Source organism: Aulonocara stuartgranti (assembly GCF_965226115.1).
Source record: "Aulonocara stuartgranti genome assembly, chromosome: 1".
Taxonomy (NCBI): Eukaryota; Metazoa; Chordata; class Actinopteri; order Cichliformes; family Cichlidae; genus Aulonocara; species Aulonocara stuartgranti.
This window is the reverse complement of record NC_138939.1, coordinates 33,253,507-33,275,629: the sequence shown is the minus strand read 5'-3', so window position 1 is coordinate 33,275,629 and position 22,123 is coordinate 33,253,507. Positions and strand designations below refer to the sequence as shown.

The 22,123-nt window shown below is 42.6% G+C and overlaps 1 protein-coding gene and 1 pseudogene across 2 annotated transcripts in view; one reads left to right on the top strand and one right to left on the bottom strand.

The window, feature by feature from the left end:
- Positions 1 to 22,123, top strand: part of LOC309708055 (uncharacterized protein) — a gene marked incomplete at its 3' end in the record, with an annotated part of 236,146 nt that overhangs the window by 170,204 nt on the left and 43,819 nt on the right. The window lies entirely within an intron of this gene.
- Positions 616 to 20,638, bottom strand: LOC309709776 (N-acetyllactosaminide alpha-1,3-galactosyltransferase-like; annotated as a pseudogene). The gene is made up of 3 exons: positions 20,616 to 20,638; positions 19,501 to 19,877; positions 616 to 879 (listed from the first exon to the last, which is right to left on the bottom strand). The product of its transcript is annotated as an N-acetyllactosaminide alpha-1,3-galactosyltransferase-like (transcript).

Here is a 22,123-nt window from a genome sequence, read left to right as displayed (position 1 = left end):
GCAATAGGTCATATCTCAAATGAACAGTTAAAGGTGTGAAGTCTTGCACCTTAAAAGAACAGAACATGGTACTTTCCAAATGTGTAACATAGCTAATCTCTGCACTAAGCTGCATTCTAAATAAAGAAAGCACATTTTGTCAGCACAGACACAGATACTGGAAATGTTAGAAGGTTGAAAATAAATCCTCTGACTGTCTGGCTCTTTCTTCATAATGATAGCCATATTAGGACACATAAAGGCAACGATTCTATAGCTATATATCTTAGCACAAATGATAATATAAAAAATACCAATTCCAACAGGTTTCAACAGAAAATGGCTTCTCACTCCAAAGGGCTCATATACCATTAAAAAAACAAAAGCACACACATTGATTTATGCTCATTAAGAAAAGTTTGTCTAAGGTTTTCACATAGAAACACTCAAAGCTACCATCAGAAACACAGGCCGTTTGCTTGGTGGTGGAGGAGACTGGTGCTCGAGGTGGCTGTCCTTTGGTGCACTGCTTGGTGAATGTGTAAACCAATAAACATAAAAAGAAACCAATATAAAATCAACAACAAGCTTGCACTTCTGTCACAAAAGGATTCTAATTTTAATTTCCTGTCCAGTCTACCCACTACGAAGTGTGTCATAATGTTTTGGTGCCCACACTAGGCGGGTGACAAGTATATCACGCTTGTCCCAAATGCTCTGGTCCCAGCAGTACTCTGGAGACAGCAGCCTGCTTGGTTTATGAATCCAAAAGTACTTGTTTAGATGGCTCTCATCATGCCACAGAGCTTCCACATTATTTATTTTATCCTCCATAATACCCAGATAACAGGCATCTACCAAATGCTTTACATTTTGCCACAGTCCTCCAAAGATAGCAGCATGTGTCAGGGTTCAAATATTGAGGAAGGAGAGTACAAACAACCATGGTCCAGAAGAGCTTGGTCAAACAATTGATTTTAATGAAATACACACGTGGGAAGACCAGCGCCTGTTCACAGACAGCGCTGATCTCCAATTAACCAGAATAAGAATCAGAATGAGAATCTGAATGGGTTTTATTGCCAAATGTTGAGCAGGTTTACAACATTAGGAAATTGCTGCCGTGCTTCAGTGCAAACATACTGTCATAAATTACGCTTAAATAAACATGAAAATAAAAATAAGAATAAGAATAAGAATTAAAAGTGCTAAGTAGATAGATATATACATGATATATACATGAGTGCAGGTGGTGATCAGTGCCAAACATGGAATGATGCAGTGAACACAGCGTAGGGTCATGTGTTAGTGGTGGGAACAGTCATACGGTTATTGTTCATGTGTCCAACAGCAGAGGGGAAGAAACTGTTCTTATGGCGAGAGGTTCTGGTGCGAATGGACCGGAGCCTCCTGCCTGAGGGGAGCAGGTCAAACAGACTGTGTCCAGGGTGAGAAGGGTCAGCTGAGATCCGAGCTGCATGCCCCAGTGTCCTGGAGGTGTACAGGTCCTGCAGAGATGGGAGTCTGCAGCCAATCACCTTCTCAGCAGAGCGCACAACACGCTGCAGTCTCTGTTTGTCCCTGATAGTGGCTCCAGCGTACCACACGGTGATGGAGGAGGTGAGGATGGACTCGATGATTGCTGTGTAGAATTGCATCATCGTCCGTGTTGGCAGGTTGAATTTCTTCAGCTGCCTCAGGAAGTACATCCTTTGCTGGGCTTTCTTAATGACAGAGGTGATGGTGGGCTCCCACTTCAGGTCCTGGGTGATGGTGGTACCCAGGAAGCGGAATGAGTCCACAGAGGTGATGGGGGTGTCAGTCAGGATGATGGGGGGGAGTGGAGCTGTGTGCTTCCTGAAGTCCACAATAATCTCCACTGTCTTCTGGGCATTCAGCACCAGGTTGTTGTGGCTGCACCAGGACATCAGACGTTCAACCTCCCTCCTGTAGGCAGACTCATCCCCGTCCGAGATGAGTCCAATAACGGTGGTGTCATCTGCAAACTTGATTAGCTTGACAGACTGGTGGTTGGAGGTACAGGGAGAAGAGCAGGGGTGAAAGAACACAGCCCTGAGAGGAGCCGGTGCTAATGGTCCGGGAGTCCGAGACATTCTTTCCCAGCCTCACATGCTGCTTCCTGTCCGTCAGGAAGTCAGTGATCCACCGGCAGATGGGATCAGGCACATTCATCTGGGAAAGCTTGCCTTGGAGATGGTCTGGAAGGATGGTGTTGAAGGCAGAGCTGAAGTCCACAAACAGGATCCTGGCGTAAGTTCCTGGGGAGTCCAGATGCTGCAGGATGAAGTGTAGGGCCATATTGATGGCGTCATCTACAGACCTGTTGTCTCTGTATGCAAACTGCAGGGGGTCCAGGAGGGGGGCCGTGAGGGTCTTGAGATAGGAGAGAACCAGCCGCTCAAATGACTTCATGACCACAGATGTCAGAGCCATGGGTCTGTAGTCATTTAGTCCAGTGATCCTAGGTTTCTTGGGGACAGGGATTATGGTAGAGGACTTGAAGAAGGCAGGCACATGACATGCCTGCAGTGAGGAGTTGAAAATACCAGAAAACACTGGGGCCAGCTCGTTTGCACAGTGTCTGAGGGTGGCAGGAGACACACCGTCTGGGCCGGGAGCTTTTCGAGCATTCAGACTCTTAAACTGCTTCCTCACACCTGCTTCATGAATATGAAGAGTTGTGGTGGGAGGAGGTGGTGTGAAATCCTCTTTTGTGTGGGGTGAGGAGGGGGGTGTTGTAGGTGAAGTGTTTGAAGGTGGTGATGGCTCTATGGAGGGGGGAGAGGTGGGGGAATGAGTGTCCAAAGTGTCTCTATTGTTGGGGCCGTTGGAGGTGTGAAGGCTGCCTGATGACTCGTCAAAACGGCAGTAAAAGTCGTTGAGGGTGTTGGCCAAGAGCAAGTCATCAGTGGAGTGGGGGGTTTTAGGCTTGTAGTTGGTGATATTCCTAAAACCTTTACACACAGAGGCCGAGTCATTCTTTGAGATCTGCTGCTGCATCTTCTCAGAGTGCTGGTGTTTAGCAACGTCCACTTCTTTAGTGAACCTGTACTTGGCCTCTCTGTAGCAGTCCCTGTCTCCGCTTCTGAACGCCTTTCTCTTTTCCAGCCACAGCTTTTTGAGTTTAGGAGTAAACCAGGGTTTGTCCATAGGAAAATAGTTCTTCATGCTTTTGAACTGGATCGAATCGCTACAATCCTTTTAGACAGGGACTTACAACCTGATCAGGTCCCCACAGGTAGCTTTCTCCTCAGCCAGTTGTAATCTGGAAAGCCCACCTTATATTTGCTCTTCCCGAGAATTTGTCAGCGCTGTTATTCACTGTTCCAGGCCTGCTTAGAACAAACATGAGAAAAAGAGCAGAACCTCTACTAAAAACTTAATAAAAGAACATAAAAGTATAAAAGACAATTTGAACAACCTAGTTATTCAAATAGCCTCGTCTAACCAGCCTCAACCAACCAGTCCTCAGAATAACCTGCACTTAGACCCTGCTTTCGGTTTCACTTCTGCAAAAGCACACTCTGCAAGCCTGCAACTTCCTGTCAGCCTGCAACTTAGTCTTTCTGAAAGACACACACACTGTTTAAACATCTGAATGCAATATCAATGCTATATATTATATTATTAATGCAATGGTAATGATGCTGATTATTAACAATAGCAGTAAAATAATTTCCCTGATCCACACTCCCTCTCTTGACCCTCTTTTGCTAAAAAGGAAACAAAACACCTTTTCCTATGCCTCCCTAACTTATCATGTTTGGGACTCTTTAATCAAGAGCATGATCCTAATTATGTTCTTCACTTATTGACTTGTATTTATATATATTCCTCAACGTTACTCATCATTTTAAAACTCTTAAAACGCTGCTTTCACGTCCCTGCCTACGTTTCCTGTCGCTCGCTCTATTCTCCCTTATCTGATCATCAACATCCTGTACACAGAACTCTTGCTACTGCAAGTCAACTTTCACAATAGATCACAAGAGAATCATTATAAGCGCCTATTCTACTAAAAGCTCCAAGAGAAAACAACCATTTTAATCAATTAAGTTTAAACATATAAGCAATTACTCATGCATACATTTCATCATAGCTAAACGCTGCCTTGAAACAACTCCTGTGTGTTAACACTAACTTCATTTTAAAACTCACATTTCCTATGTTATAACCTGTTTTTGATATAGCCTTTTTATTTCATTTTGCTCCTTTTAATGTAACAATACCTTCTAATTCTAGTTTATCAGACTTAACCAAAATATATGCTTTCCTTCCTTTGGTCCTTCTCTAAAGCAAGAAACTCCTACTCAGTTCCTCTTTTCTGTCACTTGTTACAGGGCCAGCTCAAGTTCAGTTAAACGCGAAATGAATTTGAGGCCTTTTGCCTGGAATCAATACTGTCATGTGTGTTTATGGACTCTATGTGTCTGTAAGCGTGTGCAATCCTTCAATAACTCATATCATCCTCACAGTATATTGGCTAATCATAGCGCTAGCCAAAGGCTCGTGACACTCAAGAGACGAATTGAGCCACAACTCCTTTAAAGGCACAAAATGCAATATGTATAAAAAAATCATTTCTACGTATAAGCTCTCCCCTTTATCCTAAAAATAAATCTATAATATCTGTATGTGTAAGCCTACATTATAACCACTTCTTCTAGATATCAAAAAGAAATCAAACCTTTTCTACTCCTACAACCTTCACTAGTTTTCCCCAAAGCGTATCTTTTTGCCAACGTGTCCCACAATTTCCCTCTAAGATTTGTATACAGCTTTAAAAACACCGGCATTGTATCTTCTAAACAGAATTCAGTTTACTTTAATCCTTTAACCTTGGCATAAAAATAACAATCTCTGCTTCAGTTTCACAAATTCCCCCTTTTTTGACACATTTCATGTGTCAAAACTAAACATGCTCAGTTTTCCCCACTCATGATCCAATCTATGTCATAAAAATAAACTTAAAACAAAACAGTTATCAGTCATGTGTTTCTTCAGTTAATGGTAACATGAGTTCTATCAAAAAATGTTTCCCCTTTAGCATTTGGCATTCTCCCAACAATATACTATAATACCATAATCTAACCCCAATCAATAAAACAGAAATTTTCTCAAAGCAAACATCAGCAACCCAAGAATTAAGCCTTCCACTCCTCCTGCTTATGGGAAAAGCAAAGCAAAGCAAAGTATACCCTTCTCTTTCTGGCAAATTGTTTGTCCACATTTATTCGTCCCCACCTTCATCCAGTCACACACATTCACTCACATGCATTCACACCATATTTTTGCTAATAGTGGAGCCTCCCGCGCAAGTAATCAGATTCTCCACCCTCAGCAAAATGAGCTCATTTATTTGTTCTATTTCCATAGGAAAATAGTTCTTCATGCTTTTGGACTGGATCGAATCGCTACAATCCTTTTAGACAGGGACTTACGACCTCATCAGTCCCCACAGGTAGCTTTCTCCTCAGCCAGTTGTAATCTGGAAAGCCCACCTTATATTTGCTCTTCCCGAGAATTTGTCAGCGCTGTTATTCACTGTTCCAGGCCTGCTTAGAACAAACATGAGAAAAAGAGCTGATTATTAGCTCATCAAAACACAAAACGAAATCACCTGACAGGTTTTCTCTAAGTGCACTGTTACAAAAATAATGGGCCCCCACATGTCCATGTTTACTAAAACTCCCTCTATTAAAAACAAAAAACAAAAACAACCCGAACCTCACTGACAGAATCAACCCATCACCACAACAACCTCAAAAATCTTAAGCACACAAACGTTTTGCCACCCTTCCAGGTCAACTCACATAATTTCACCTCCTCAATAGGGGCGATCGTGGCTCAAGAGTTGGGAGTTCGCCTTGTAATCGGAAGGTTGCCGGTTTGAGCCCCGGCTTGGACAGTCTCGGTCGTTGTGTCCATGGGCAAGACACTTCACCCGTTGCCTACTGGTGGTGGTCAGAGGGCCCGGTGGCGCCAGTGTCCGGCAGCCTCGCCTCTGTCAGTGCGCCCCAGGGTGGCTAGTGGCTACAATGTAGCTTGCCATCACCAGTGTGTGAATGTGTGTGTGAATGGGTGGATGACAGGTTGTGTAAAGCGCTTTGGGGTCCTTAGGGACTAGAAAAGCGCTATACAAATACAGGCCATTTACCATTTACCATTCAATACACCGAAAGTCTTGTTACAACCACACAATTTGCACACAACCATCGCCCCCTTTATGCACTTTAACATACTTAGATTCAGCATAAGATATAACCCCATTATGACAACATATCATCACTAAACTATAAATTTATTATCCAAATCTGCACTTCTGAACAGTCTGCTATGCTTCCTCTCCTGAAAGCCTCAGTCACACACACACAGGAAGCTTCTGCGTCACCACTCACTCCAGCTAATTTGCATACTGAGTCATATCTCAACAAGTTGCCGTAACAAGAGAAATACATGTTTAAACATTACCACCTTATTAAATTATTTTATTTCTTTCTACAGTGATCACTGGTTTTGATCACTCAGTACGAGAGCACTCCTAAATCACTCTTTTAAAACTACTTTAATCACTTTTCTTTTTTTCCATAACTCACTCCCTCTGTCATATAGCTTATTTTGAGTTATTCCTCAACTTCAAGCCCTGAGTGTATTTTATTAAACATTCACACCATTCTATCACTCATACAAATAGCGAGCTGATTTTCATTGCGTATGTTTGTGTTCTTAGCCAGGTTTATCAATGTCTATGCATTAATCTTCATGAGCTTGTCCTTGTAAGGTTAATGCGTTTTCTGCTTGTGTATGTGATTTTGCATATGTTGCTTTTGCAGTGTTTCAGACTCCTTCACAATTCTCCACTTAAGCCGTCAGTTTTCTCTTTCCCAAAATTTGATAAACCAAATTTTAAGTTCCCACCTTAAATAACAGCATTCCTGGTCCTCAGACATAGGTCGGAGTTTGCTTGTTAGGTTCAGCGACACATGGCGCTGTAAACAATTCAACCAGAAACTTGCCTTAACATGTCCAGTCATGTTAACCTATAAGTTTCTTCCGACCGCTGCATGTGGAGAATTGGTCCAGGTCTACTTCGCCCCTGAATATAACACAACTAAGACATTTTCATTATTATCATGAGTACTTAAACTACCCGTTTCTCTCTCTCTGGTCAGAAATACCAACTTATGTCATGTGTATAAGTGTAAGCATGTCTTCATTGCGGTTTCTATGTATGTTAATATTCAGTGAGTGTAAGCTGCTTTCTTCATTGCCTCTGTATGTTATAATCAGGTTTAATCCATGCATCTTTTCACTAATTTCTTAATTCGAACCATCTCCCTTCTGATTCTTTCCAAAAATAATTTCACATGTAACAATTTGTGTATGTGTGTTTTCTATTTTTGTTTACCTCTTTAGTTTTCTCTGGTGGACATCTCTAAACCATCCATGAGTTCAGGCTTCAATTTCAACCCAATTATACCCTCCAGTCACTCGAACTCCTCTGGACTTCACCTTCCCACTGGCCCCTGTGCTCTTCTCACAGTGTCCTTTGTTGTCTTGAAATCTCCAGCAAAGACAGTCTGTTTCTTCTCTGTTTCTTTTCAGTATTTTCCTTTTAGATTAGGTCCCAGCCTGGTAAAATATCACATTCAGTGCCTTTAAACAGTTATGTCACACTGTTCTTACCAGCCTGCAGTCCACCGTGCATGCTTCATCACTTGGTTTCTTCTTCTCTGCTCATCCTTTCAGTCGTCTCTTTCAAGATTACTCCAAGCATGGCAGATCTGAAAATCAGTGTCCAGTGCTTTCCCACAGCTCATTATCCCACTGTTCAACTGTCCAGCCTGTAATTTACAGTACATGTTGCATCGTGTGCTTTTCTTACATGCTGCTGCTGGTGTCGTCAGTGTGGTTTCAGTTGCACTGCCTTCTGCCTGCTGTTAATTCTTCAAGTCCACGATGTTCTGTCGGTCTTCATCAGGAGATTAACTGACCTTTGAGCTTCTTCTCAGGATGGGGGCCAAGTGGGAGGTCAAGCTGTAAAATTTTAAGCCAAAATCTGGCCTGTTTTTCCCAATTCTGTTAATCTATGGTTTTGCCTCTTAAAATTCCAGGTTGAGAAAAGTCCACCTTTATTTATTTGTAACCTGTATTAACACACTAAAGCATAAAATTAATATCCTTTTCATTTCTTTTCTTAAAACCTCCATTTGCTTCGTCTGGCTAGAGTCTATTTCCCTCTGGGTGCTCACTTGTGACAGTGAGTATCCTTTTATGGGCATGCACAGTTCCTGTCACACAAACGCTTCCTGTTACTCACACAGCACTCAGAGCCATATTTCCTGTTTCTACAGTCTAATCAAACTCTTTTTGTTTTGTATTTACAATCTACAAACCCTCTGTAATTCTACTAACTTTTGATCTAAAATGTAGCATCATTCACACAATCATTTCATACTCCTCTCACACACACTGCCTTTTAAATAGACTAAACTCTTTGCATTTGTCAGCATTCACATCACCGTCTTTTCTCTCACACTTCTACTTCTGCACTCACTCTACTATCAACTTTTGTTAATATTACGTATTTATTATTTTGTACAAATCACACCCAATCACTCAAAACCTACTACTCACAGCATTCACACACTTAAACTGTGGCAGGAGTTGAGGAATATAACTCAAAATACGCTTTCCTAAGAACATTTTAGACATGCTTTTCATAATCAGAAAGAGCAAGTCAAAAAACAAAAAAACCCAAAAACAATTCAAACCTCTATTAATTCTCTCAGCACACACAAGAAATTGAAAAAATAAAACACACCAGCAATTATTGCTGGAGAGAGGTTACTACTGAAAGTGATATGTTAGTCTTAAGTATCTACAATGCACTGAATATATTTATATATCTACATCCAAACTCAGTCAATTACTATACATCCACTACGGCAACTCAAAACTTTATTTAGAGCCCTCTAATAAACATAAACAGCGTCTTAAACACACATTCAACAATGTTTGCAGCAGTATTTGTTTTTTTTTTTGTTTTTTTTTTGTTTTTTTTGGCCTGTCCCGTTTGGCTCTTTTGCCATCAGAATTGTTGTCTAAAGGCAAAGAAAGATTACCCAACGGATTTACTTTACCAAACTGACCATCCCAGCCTTGCCGTAATGGTCCATTTGATTCACCTTTTATTGTTTATTTTATTTTCACTTACTGAATACGGTACAGACTTGACTGGGGGAAAGAAGGGGAGAAAGAAAGAGGGAAAGAGAAACAGCTGAGAAGAGGGACGGGGGAGAAGGGCAAAAGACAAAAACCAACAGAACGGGCAGAGAAAAAAAAATGCATATATCAATCACCTGGATCACCTGCTGAGAAAGAAAAAAGAAAGCAAGCAGAAGAGAACAAGAGTAATAGAATAAACAACATCACAATGATATATGGGAATATGACAGTAAATACTAAATGTTAAACATTATTGTGCAGCACATAAGATCAACAGAACACAGTGTGCTTTGAGGTAGGAGCCAAAAAGGGTGTAGTTTGTGGGTGTGATCACCCGTGTGTACACCTGTGAGCATGGACGCGCTTGTTTTTTGTTTTTTTAAAAGGTTCCTTCATGTAATAATCTGCTAGAGGGTGTGGGGGGGCCACAGCCCCGTCCTCCAGGGCGTGAAGCAGGTGTGGAGGAGATCAAAACTCCAGACATCCAGAGGCCCCCAGAACACAAGAGACCAAGGAAGACCAACAGAGGGGCAGCTGCGCCACTGTCCCGGAAAGAGCTGAGGAGAGTCCCAGATGAGGGCTCACTCAGCAGCCGCGGAGCAGAAGCCAGGGGGAGTTGCAGTGACGCGCCCGTGAGCTCCGCCGGCAGCCAGCTGCGCCTGAGTGACCGAGCCCCAGGCCGAGAGGCCGGGGGCACCCCACCTCCGAAGTGGCCCGAGCGAGCCCCAGGCTCCAGGCCCCGATAAGCGGCCGCCAAGGAGTGAGCCGGTGTGTACCTGGACGCCCATCCCCGGACACAAAGAACCACCAACGCACCGATGTCTGAGGGGGTCCGCCACTGGCAGGGGAAGTGGTGGTAGGGGGAGATAGGCCTCCAAACCTTGGAGGGCCTGAGATGTCCCCAGAGAGGTGGCGCCTGACACCCAACCTGACATATAGACACAGACATACAGGCACACACAGATACAAACATCCATTCCCACCCTCATGCTCTCATATGCACTTACTCCACACTCAACCAACGTGGAGACAGACATAAAGAGACGTTGTACACACGATCACACTCCCCAAGTGTACTCTACAAACCGGGTCTAGGTGCCCCCGCCCCTGGAGGGGGGAACTGCACCCAGACCCAGGTGGTGTTTCCCTTTTCCCTGCGGTGGGGGGAGGCAGACCGCCCCGACTCCGCAGCAGCAGGAAGGCTCCACACTCCAGACCGCAGTCGGACGGCCAACTCCTCCTCCTAGTCCTAGCCCCCCTGCTCCAGCAGGTCGCAGAGAACGGGGGTGAGAGAAGACTCCGAACCTCCCTCCACCCGCTCATTGTAATGTTGATGCATGTGTGTTCTAAGGTGCATTTAAAACCCAGGAGGGCTTGGAGCTACCTGCCAGAGAGCAGGTAAGCGCATGGTCCCTCCTGCTAGCCCTCAATGTCTACGTGTATTTAAAATTGAGAGGTGGGCAACGATGCCAGGGGTGGGGTGTACACCCTGATGGTACTTTGGACTCCGTGTATCGTGCCCACCCCCAAGATCCTATATGTATGTGTAATGAGAGTGTGAGTAATGTGAATGTCTAAGTTGTGGGATAAAATTGAGGCAGAGGCAGCCAGAAGGGGACAGGGGGGGGGGGGGGGTAGCCTCCTCTGCACCCTGGTGACATACCCCTACTCCAAGGCCCTGCATGTGTGGGTGGTTGTGGTGGAGCGGGAAGAGGGAGGCAGCTGGAGATGGGGAGGGAAGGAAGGGAGGGGCAAGTGACCCCTCCCTGGGGCCAGCTCCCCCGCTGACCCCAGTAGGCACCCCCATACTCCGCGACCCGCCAGGGAAAGGGGGCCCAGGCCCATCCAGACCGGGCCCAGTGTAGCAGCGCCGCCCGGCCCCACAGAGCCCGGGACAGTCCACCCAACCCCACCACAGAGAAAACTGCACCCACCCCACCATCCACTCATCTTCCAGACTACATAAGACAATAAACACCCAGGCTGAGATCTTCCTCCACCTCTCCTGTATCTCCCCCTCCTGCAGAGGCAGCTCCTGAGGAGAGGAAAGCTCCTGCAAGATGTGACAATCTCCCCCACCAGTTGAAGAGCCCCCCAGGTGGCTCGACGCACCGGCGGCACCCTGCTCCAGGGCTGGGCCCCCATGCACCCACCCGCCCACAACCCCGGCAACACACCAACCAGGACCCAAGCCCCCGAGGCCCGGTCCGGGTCCCAGCCCAGAGACGGAGCGCCCCCAGAACCTCACGCCCATCCCGGACCCACCCAGGGGCAGCCAGGCTACCAGGTCAGTAACCCACGCCCGTCAGCACAGACCCTCCCCTAGCCCCGCTGCACGCAGCCGCGAGGAAACAGTCACCGGAGAGCCAACAGAGCCCCTAACCGGACATGACCGCTACCCCGGGTTGAGCCCCCCAAGGAAGATGCCTCCGGGGAACCCCCCGACGCCCTAAGCCTGTCCCTACCCCCACACCAATCACAACAGTGAAGGCGGGACCAAACTATGACCCCCCACCCCCACTAGGTGATGGAGCTGATCAAAGGAGCCCAGAGCAATTGATCTGATGTGGTGGCAGAGGCTGTATCAAGACTAATGTAATCTAATAGATAATTTCTATATTGGTTAGAATTAAGATTATTTTTATTTTTCCAGTTCATGAGGACTGTTTTCTTGGCTATGCATAGGGCAGTGAAAACCATATGGGCGATATTCTTTTCTGAAGTGACATTATCTAAGCTGCCCAACAAACACACTAAGGGGGAAGTTGGAATGTTACATTTCAGACACTTCGATAAGTCTTCACATATCTCGCGCCAAAACTTCTGAACTGGTGGACAGAACCAAAGAGCGTGGATATAATTGTCCGGTGAATTGGTTTGGCAGTGTGAGCAGTTGTTGGTAGACGTAAAGCCCATCTTGAACATCCGATGACCTGTATAGTGCACTCTATGTAATATTTTGTATTGAATTAATTGAAGACTGGGATTTCTAATTAGATGAAAGGTTTTTAAGCAAATCTGAGACCAGAAGTTTAGGTCTAAGTTAACTGATAAATCCGCTTCCCATTTTGCAATAGGAAGTGATATTGATTCATCTGTTTTAGAAAGCATTCTGTATATTTTGGATAGTAATTTGGGGGGTTTAAGAGTAAGAAATTGAACCACACTTGGTGGTGTTTGTAGTTCAACTTGACCCGGTTTAAATTTCTTTTTTACTATGGATTTAATTTGTTGATATTCTAAAAATCTTTTCTTGTTGAGCCCATATTGTGTAACTAGTCCGTCAAATGAAATAAATTCTGTTCCTTCTAGTATATGTTCTAAATATTTGATTCCTTTATCACTCCAATCTGAAAAGTTTATCATATTATTGTTTTGTAATATGTCAGGGTTGTTCCAGATAGGTGTACGTTTGCATGGGATTAATGAAGACGCCGTCAATTTTAGAAACTCCCACCATGCTGTCAGAGAAGAGCTGATGTTGATGCTTTTAAAGCATTCATGTCGTTGGATGTTTGAGCTGATAAATGGTAGGTCTGAGATCTCTAGATTATTGCAGAGTGCTTGTTCTACATCTAGCTAAGGTTCATCTAAGAGGGTGTGTTTTAGCCATCCTGAGATAAACTGAAGCCTGTTGGCTAAGAAGTATTGCTGAAAGTTAGGCAGTTCTAGTCCTCCTTTATCCTTGGTCTTTTGTAGTGTTTTTAAGCTTATACGTGGGGGTTTATTTTTCCAAAGGAATTTGGACATACATGAATCTAGAGATCTGAACCAATCTTGTGGCGGTTTAGTTGGGATCATTGAGAATAAATAATTTATTTTTCGTAAGACCATCATTTTTATAGCGGCAACCCTTCCCATGAGTGATATGGGTAGACATTTCCATCTAGCCAGATCATCTTCTACCTTCTTTAAAAGTGGGATATGGTTTAATTTAGTTAGATCTGCAAGCTTGGGAGAAACATTAATACCTAAATATTTTATATTTCCCGATTGCAGTGGTGTAGAAGAGGAATTATGGAAGGAGCAATTAATCGGTAGGACTGTAGATTTTGACCAGTTAATTGAGTAATCTGATATTCTTGCAAAAGAGTTTATCAATTCAATCACCCCAGAGATATTGGTTTGTGAATTTTGGAGAAAGAGTAACACATCATCCGCATAAAGGCTGATTTTATGTTCCACGTTCTTGCATTTTATGCCCTTAATTACTGAATTCTGTCTAATTGCTGCTGCTAGTGGTTCAATAAAAATTGCAAATAGTGAAGGGGAGAGTGGGCATCCCTGCCTGGTGCCCCTCAAGAGACAGAAGCTGGAGGATGTCTGGTCATTTGTTCTAACACAAGCTGTTGGGGAATTATATAATATTTTTAACCAGTTTATGAAAGAGGATCCAAAACCAAATTTGTGTAAAGTTGCAAATAGAAATTTCCAGTTAACTCTGTCAAATGCTTTTTCTGCGTCTAAAGAGAATATTGTAGTTTCTAGGTTTTTACTGTATGAGTAGTCTATCAAATTAAGTAATCTACGTGTATTTGTTGATGAGTGCCTACCTTTTATGAAACCAGTTTGGTCAGGATGAATTAAGAGGGGGGTTATTTTCTCCAGTCTCTTTGAGAGAGCTTTGCAGATTATTTTAAGGTCTACATTTATAAGGGATATTGGACGATAGCTTGAGGGATATACAGGGTCTTTGCCTGGTTTTAGCAGGAGATTAATGTTTGCAGAATTCATATTTGATGGAAGTCTGCCCTTTTCTTTAATTTCCAACAACGTTCTGTAGAAAACTGGTGCTAGAATCGACCAGAATTCTTTGTAGAATTCTGCAGGAAAGCCATCTGGACCTGGAGCCTTATTATTGTGCATACTTATCAGGGCTTCCTGGAGTTCACCTGGTGTCAGTGGTGAATCCAGTGCCATTGCTTGAGTGTCCAATAATTTTGGAAGAGTTATGTTGTCCAAAAACTGATCAATTTCTTTTTTAGATGGGTTTATTTGTGGTGAATACAACGTTTTATAGAAATCCCTGAAAATGTTGTTTATTTGTATCGGATCATATATTGTGTTCCCAGATGAATCTTGAACAGCACATATAGTTGTTTTTTCTTTATTTATTTTTAGCTGGTTTGCTAGAAATTGACCGGATTTATTACCATGTTCATAATTTTGTAGGCGTAGTCTTTGTACTAAGAATTTTGTTTTTTTATCAATTATCTCATTTAATTCTAGTTTTGTTTTGCGTATTTTGTTCAATGTTTCCTGATCTTGGTGGGACGCGTAGGCTTCTTCTAGTGATTTGATGTTTTTTTCTAATTCCTGAATATTTTTGTTTTCTTTTTTCTTTTTATGTGATGAGAAAGAAATTATTTTACCTCTCATCACAGCTTTCCCTGCTTCCCATAGAACAGAAGCTGATGTTTCGGGAGTGTCATTATAGTTCAAATATGAAGTCCACTCTTTTTTAAAATATTTAATAAAGTCTTCATCTTTAAGTAGTGATATATTAAATCTCCAGTTTTTTCTTGGCGTAGTATTATTCTTGTGCATTAGTGTTAAAGATACAGGACCATGATCGCTGACAGCTATAGGATGAATCTCAGTGTCTGAAATGTCGTTCAGCAGTGAGCTGCTGACCAAAAAATAATCCAGACGAGAGTAGGAGTGATGGACATGTGAGAAAAAAGTATATTCCTTACTGGTGGGGTGAAGGGAGCGCCATGCATCGCAAAGACCAAAGTCGCTCATATACTGTTTGATTATATTTGTGGACTGCCAATTACGCTGAGTTCCCGCTGTATTGAGCCTATCCATGTCTTCATTTAGTCCAAGGTTGAGGTCACCTCCAAGAACAAGTGTGCCATCTAAGTGTTCAGAGAGTGCACTGAAAAAACCGTGAAAGAATGAGGGATCATCAACATTTGGACCATATACACTTGCAATACATAGCTTTTTATCACATATAGATAGTTTAATGATTAAGAATCTGCCCTCTGGATCTATAACTGTATCGAGTACTGTGAAATTAATATTTTTATGTATTAAAATTGCTACTCCCCTTTGTCTAGAATTATAACAAGCTGAGAACACATTAGGAAACTCAGGTGTTTTAAGTTCATTCGAACCTCTAAGAGGTCTGTGGGTCTCTTGTAATAGGACAACATCTGCCTGTAGTTTTTTGAGTTGGTTAAATATTTTTAACCTCTTTTCTCTGGAGCCAGCTCCATTTATATTCCATGTAATGAACCTCAGTGTACCCATAGATGTTTGTGTATAACTAGGGATGTATGCTGTGTGCGTTGCTTAGACAGGTGGAGAGAATACGTCACTTGTTCATAAATAAAGAGAAGGAGAGAGAGAAAAAATGTGTGGCGAGATGCTCCCTGAGTCTGACTTTGTGTATGCATAGTTACTAATATGAGTAGGCTTGGCTTAAGTGTGTGTGTATCTTATATGACTGTGTGCGCTGTCTGACTGATGTAAATGTGCTGCCGTTGAGCGCATGGTGCGTATGTGTCGAAATAAAGGATGTTTGTGGATGAGTGTCGAAGCAGGTGATCGAGGCAGTGAAAGGAATAAAGAAAGAAACCAAGGACAGGGGTGAGCAGCATAAAACCAAGAGGGGGAAAAGAGAGGAGGAAAAAAAAAAAAAAAACGAGAAGAAAAAAAAAAACAGAAACAAAACATAAACATTCCAATTAAATCACTGACGGAGAGTGACGGTGTTAATTCTGCTATGAAATCACACTTTAAGATGCGATTTGATACTGGTAAGTTAAACAGATGTTAATGCAAGTTAGTGTGAGTGGATAGGGAAATGGTGTAGCTGATTCTTATCTGGTGTGAGGTTAATACAGCCACGGAGTGATGTTGGGGTCGCGGTGGAGCTGTCCGTCCACGTACAGCCGGTCCACAGCGATGACAGTGCGGGAGCCCTTCTGGATGAAGCCGCGTCGGATTGGGAAGAGGACCCTGCGTCGTTCCAAGATCTCTTTGGGGAACTGGTCATTCACGCTGAAGTCCGTTCCTTTTAATTCCCTGCCGCGGCTTTTCACATGTTGCTTTTGTTTGAAGTGGCCGAATTTGGCCACGATAGGACGTGGTCTCCCGGCCGTAGCCCGAATGGGGCCGAGGCGATGTACCCGATCGAAGACGATGTTCTTCACAGTGTCCTCCGGCAGCTTCAGGTGGGTTTTGATGAAGCTTTTTACCGTGGTCTCCGCGTCCTCTCCAGCGGCTTCTGGAATACCAGAAAATACCAGATTATCACGCATGCTACGAGCTTGTAGATCGATAACTGTTTCTTTAATTTTTTTATTTTCTCTATTGAGCTGGGTAACATTATCTGTGAGACATTTCACCGACTCCCTTAGCGTGGCATTTTCAGCAGCAAGCGTTTCCACCTGCTGCTGGCTGTACTCCAGGGATTCTCGCAAGCATTTAAATTCTCGGTGAAGAATCTCCACCAAGGACAGCCTTGCGTCGAAACTGGACAATCGCTTGTCGATTGACTCCAATATGTCGGCAATATCTTTGCCGGCTGGCGATGTTGAGCCGGGGGAATCTGCCGGGCGTTGTCTTTTCGACGACGGCGTCTCAGCTTTGGCCGGGGAAGCTGCACACGGGGTCTTCTTCATCACGAGATCCTGAAAGCACTGATCGATGTAATCTTGGAGAGTCTCTAAACTCTCCTCGTTGTTCTCCAGGGTGTTGGAGATTATTTAGACAAATAGTGTTAGTTATAAGACAATTGATAAGTGTATTTGGTAATGCTGAAGCTTAAATGAATTTGTTCAAATCTAAACTACCATTTGCTTTAATTTTCCGCCAAAATCTCCGGCGTCTGACGTCAGTTACAACATGAGTCGCTTACCTTGTCCGTCACTTCCGTCACTTACTCACCTGCCCGTCACTTACTCACTGAAGGAGTCACCTTAATGCTTTTCATAATCAGAAAGAGCAAGTCAAAAAACAAAAAAACCCCAAAACAATTGAAACCTCTATTAATTCTCTCAGCACACACAAGAAATTGAAAAAAATAAAACACACCAGCAATTATTGCTGGAGAGAGGTTACTACTGAAAGTGATATGTTAGTCTTAAGTATCTACAATGCACTGAATATATTTATATATCTACATCCAAACTCAGTCAATTACTATACATCCACTACGGCAACTCAAAACTTTATTTAGAGCCCTCTAATAAACATAAACAGCGTCTTAAACACACATTCAACAATGTTTGCAGCAGTATTTGTAAAACCAACGGTGGTTTTAAGCATTTCACTACTTACTAATTTGCATCTTCACACACACTGTCTAAAAATATCAGCAGGCAGTCAGTGCATTGCTGACTCGACACACAGCCTCCTCTCACACCAAACTCTCTTATTTTATATTACAAATACGTCTTATATTTACAACCACTGTCAGGCCCAACAGCTTTAGCGCCTAACCAATTTCGACAAATTTAAGTTAACGGTCCAACTGATAAAGTCCAACTTTTTTGTGATCAATTAACCAGTATCTGTCCAACAGTTTCTGGCCTCATCTCTAAAATCCCTAACTCAATTTAAGAGTGTCCAACACCCAAGGTCCAACCTTTGCTGCCCAAAAAAGCGCAGATTACCGTTCCAAACGGTAAAGTAGTCCAACCACTAGCTTATTCCAGGATGCCCTGTACCCCACAGTTAAGCCACACTGAACTAACCCTCTTCGCCGAGAGGTCAATGTCGCACGTCCACGACAAAGAGGGAGCGTAAACTCCAGGCTATGCGCTTCCCACCAGTCCAACTGGCGTTCTTCAATAATTTATAATACTTTGGAACAACAGTAAAACACCCAAAAAAGAGTTAGACTGTAGCAGGTCCAACCTTATAACCAATAGGGGCTCCAACCCCAAACAATAACCAAATTCCCTAATATACTAAAATCACTCAGCAGTCCAACTGCTTTACACGGTCCAACCGTATTAAATCCTTTAGCGGTCCAACCGCATTCAATCATTTTTAGCAGTCCAACTGCATTAAATCCTCAGTACTGTCATGAGATTCTCATCAAAATCAAAGCAGACATTCACCAGTAATTTCAGTGAGTAGACTTTAATTTGTAATGTCCAATTTGGCACACTTTGGAAATAATTCAACAGGTAGTGCCTTACCTTAAGATAAGCCGGCTTATGCCCACTCATTTCAACCACTGGCACTCGTGTTTGCCCGTCTGACCACCTTGGACCCCGGATTTCTCCGTCTACACCTCCAACTCTCTCCCTCCTCAACCACCGGACGAAGCCCCCAAATGTTAGGGTTCAAATACTGAGGAAGGAGAGTACAAACAACCATGGTCCAGAAGAGCTTGGTCAAACAATTGATTTTAATGAAATACACGCGTGGGAAGACCAGTGCCTGTTCACAGACAGCACTGATCTCCGATTAACCAAAGCATAAGTAGATATTTTATACCATCAGGGTTTGAATTTAATGACGGCCCTTCATGCGTCACCAAACAGAATACATGCATACGTCAAATCAAAACCACAATGACTTTTAACACAGTTTAAAAAGAACATTGTCAACCTTTTTGACTAGCGCTTCTCCAAAACCGCAGACACTTCTGTAAGAAACTGTTCCTCTTTTTGCAGAGACAACAAGAAACTGTTCCTCTTTTTGCAGAGACAACAAAAAACTGTTCCTCTTTTGCAGAGACAAACATGACTAACCTCTCACCTATAAATGCATCTATCTACTGTGTATGTGTGTGTGTGTGTGTGTGTGTGTGTGTGTATGTGTCGACCTTATATGCTCTCTCATTTCACCCGTTGCACTTCTGACCTTTCACCAGAACAAAGGCTCATCCTTATGTGTAATAACCTAACTGAAACTATATGTACTATGTTGAATAAATGTTATAATCAAGAACCTCTACTAAAAGCTTAATAAAAGAACATAAAAGCATAAAAGACAATTTGAATAACCTAGTTATTCAAATTGTATTATTTTTTATTGCTATTTGAATAACCTAGTTATTCAAATAGCCTTGTCTAACCAGCTCCTCAGAATAACCTGCACTTAGACTCTGCTTTCGGTTTCACTTCTGCAGAAGCATGCTCTGCAAGCCTGCAACTTCCTGTCAGCCTGCAACTTAGTCTTTCTGAAAGACACACACACTGTTTAAACATCTGAATGCAATATCAATGCTATATATTATATTATTAATGCAATGGTAATGATGCTGATTATTAACAATAGCAGTAAAATAATTTCCCTGATCCACACATGGTAGTAGAAATCTCCAGTTTCCATGAAGGCTTTAGATTTGGGTGTGGAGCAATGCCACAGAATCACCCAGTGCCTCAGACCCAAATCTGCCCTTAAACTCCTGATCCACATCAAAACAGAAGACATAATGAAATTTGTGACGAATCTCTGATCCTATTGTTTCTGATATTGTTCTGATTCGCATCATAGAGATGTCTTGCCGCCTGGCATGCTTTTCCACTTAAATAACCTTTATGTTTCGCTCAGAAGCAAGTGTGATGTTTGGTACTTTTTCTGGTGAATCTGTGAACACATAAGTGGTAATCAGTGGTAATCCCAACATAAAATGTTGTTCTGCTGAGGTGAGGAAAGTCTTGAGGTAGGCATCCAGGTACCTTAATTAGAGACAGAGAAAAAGATGGAGGTGTTTTTAAAAAGAATACATAAAACAGTTTATTTCTGAGTAAAGTGGAAGAGCGAGTGATTTATTTTTTTTGAACTGAAGCATTTTTTAACACAATCCTCTCATTTCAGGGGTTCAAAAGTAAATTGACAGATGCCCCAGAAGCGCTAGCCATTTCACTTCCAGGAGACACCAGAGAGATTCCTGCCAACGCCTGAACTGTTTTCGGGTAAGTTAGAAAAGACCACCAGCTCTCTCACTCAGTGTTCACTCGTGTTTTGGCAACAACCCAGAACATACGAATCAAAAACAGCTTATTTTGTCCAGCTACTCTGCGGTCAGGCTCTGAAGCAGGCCCAGGCTGTGTTGAAAGAAAATTCTGAAATTACCTTTTTTAATTTCCAAACCAAGTTTTGGGCTGTTTTCGATAAGGGTTCAAATCCCAGTGCCCACTCTTTGATGTCTTTGAAGCAGGGGAGACAAAGTGTTGCAGACTTCTCTGAGGATTTCTGGATTAGGCACTCTGCGAAGGCATTCTGAGAAGCATTTTTACATACTCTTAGCGACGGATTGAAAGGTGAGGTTGCCTCAAAAGATCTACCATCGTTACTTGGAGAAGAAGATTCTCCATAAATGAGTGCCGTTATTGTGGTCAGAGGCAACGCTTTATTAACACCTGTCACTCGCAACCGAAAAGGTTGCACCCGTCAGTAACGGTGGGGATACTGACCCCGGGGAAACAGCCAGGCTCATGCTATTTGCTAAAATCAACTCAAATACTCACACTCTAAAGGCATTAGCAAATAACAAAAAGTGTGAACATGTGGTCGGCTCTGTCGTGCATCATTTACAGCGGTACCGAAACCCAGGATTGAGTCATGAGAGAATTTATGGTTCTCTCTCTGAAGCACAGCTTTCGCCATCTCCCTCCCCATAGAGCAGGGGTCACCAATCCCAGTCCACAAGGGCCAGTGTCCCTGCAGGTTTTAGAACTCACCCTGGGTCAACACACCTGAATCACATGATTAGTTCATTACCAGGCCTCTGGAGAACTTCAAGACATGTTGAGAAGGTAATTTATCAATCAGCTGTGATGGATCAAGGACACATCTAAAACCTGCAGGGACACCGGCCCTCGTGGACTGGGATTGGGGACCCCTGCCATAGAGAAATGTTAAAACAGTTCCCAAATGTCAGTTGAAAATTAGATTTTGAGGTTGTCTTCTCTTGGTTAGCATTTGTTTTCTACGGAAGAGGATTAGGGCCACTGGAAAAAAAAAAAAAGAATTCTGACTTTAATCTCAGAATTCTGACTTTTTTCTCAGAATTGTGAGATTAAAATCAGAGAAAAAAGTCAGAATTCTGAGATTAAAGTCAGAATTCTGACTTTAATCTGTCCTTTGCCTTATGTCTTTGACCTTTTTTCTCCTAATTACCGTGGCCACCAGGGTTGAAGTATATTACAAAATGCTGGATTTTAATTGTCAGAGATTTACAGTTAACAAACAGTCAGGTGAATAAACAACACTGAGACACTTGATACTGATAACGTGCGGCACGGGTGAAACTCAGAGAGTAAATCACACCGAGCTGCAGTATTCGTTTATTTTTATAGGTTACATCGTCAATATGCAAATATAATCACATTTCCTGTTACGCAGGTCCCGATGCTGTCTGTGTGTAAGCTGTGTGTGTGTGTGTGTATGTCACGAGGTGTGTGTGCTACAAGTCAATTTCAAAGAATAAGATAATGCGAGGCAACTTCTGAGGATGTGTATTTCTGTGCTGATCTCTTGCGGTAAATGTCACCGGGTCAGTTTCCTGGTTCTTCAGAAAGCTGTGTCTGGTGAAATATGTGAACATAAGTATAACATAACATTTGAAGCATAATCATATAAATCAGTAAAAATTCCATAACATTAATGTTGGTGTAAATTGGTTGATAACAACAATTTTTGTTCTTAACTAAGACAACAACAATAACAACAATATTATTAAAGTGTTAATAATAACTAAAGTTGGATAACAGTAAGGATATCTTGAAATAAGCTGACCATTGTTATTTTCCAGCTAGCTTTTGATTAAAATTCATGCATGTCTATTAAATTTGTAGCATTTAATTGTAAATATTAAGAGATTCATGTTTTTGTAACAGGTGGTTTAGCATCTTGCACAATCAGTTAATATGACCACGGTATCAAATTCCTGCTTGTTACACAGGAACTGCCAGGGGTGTTT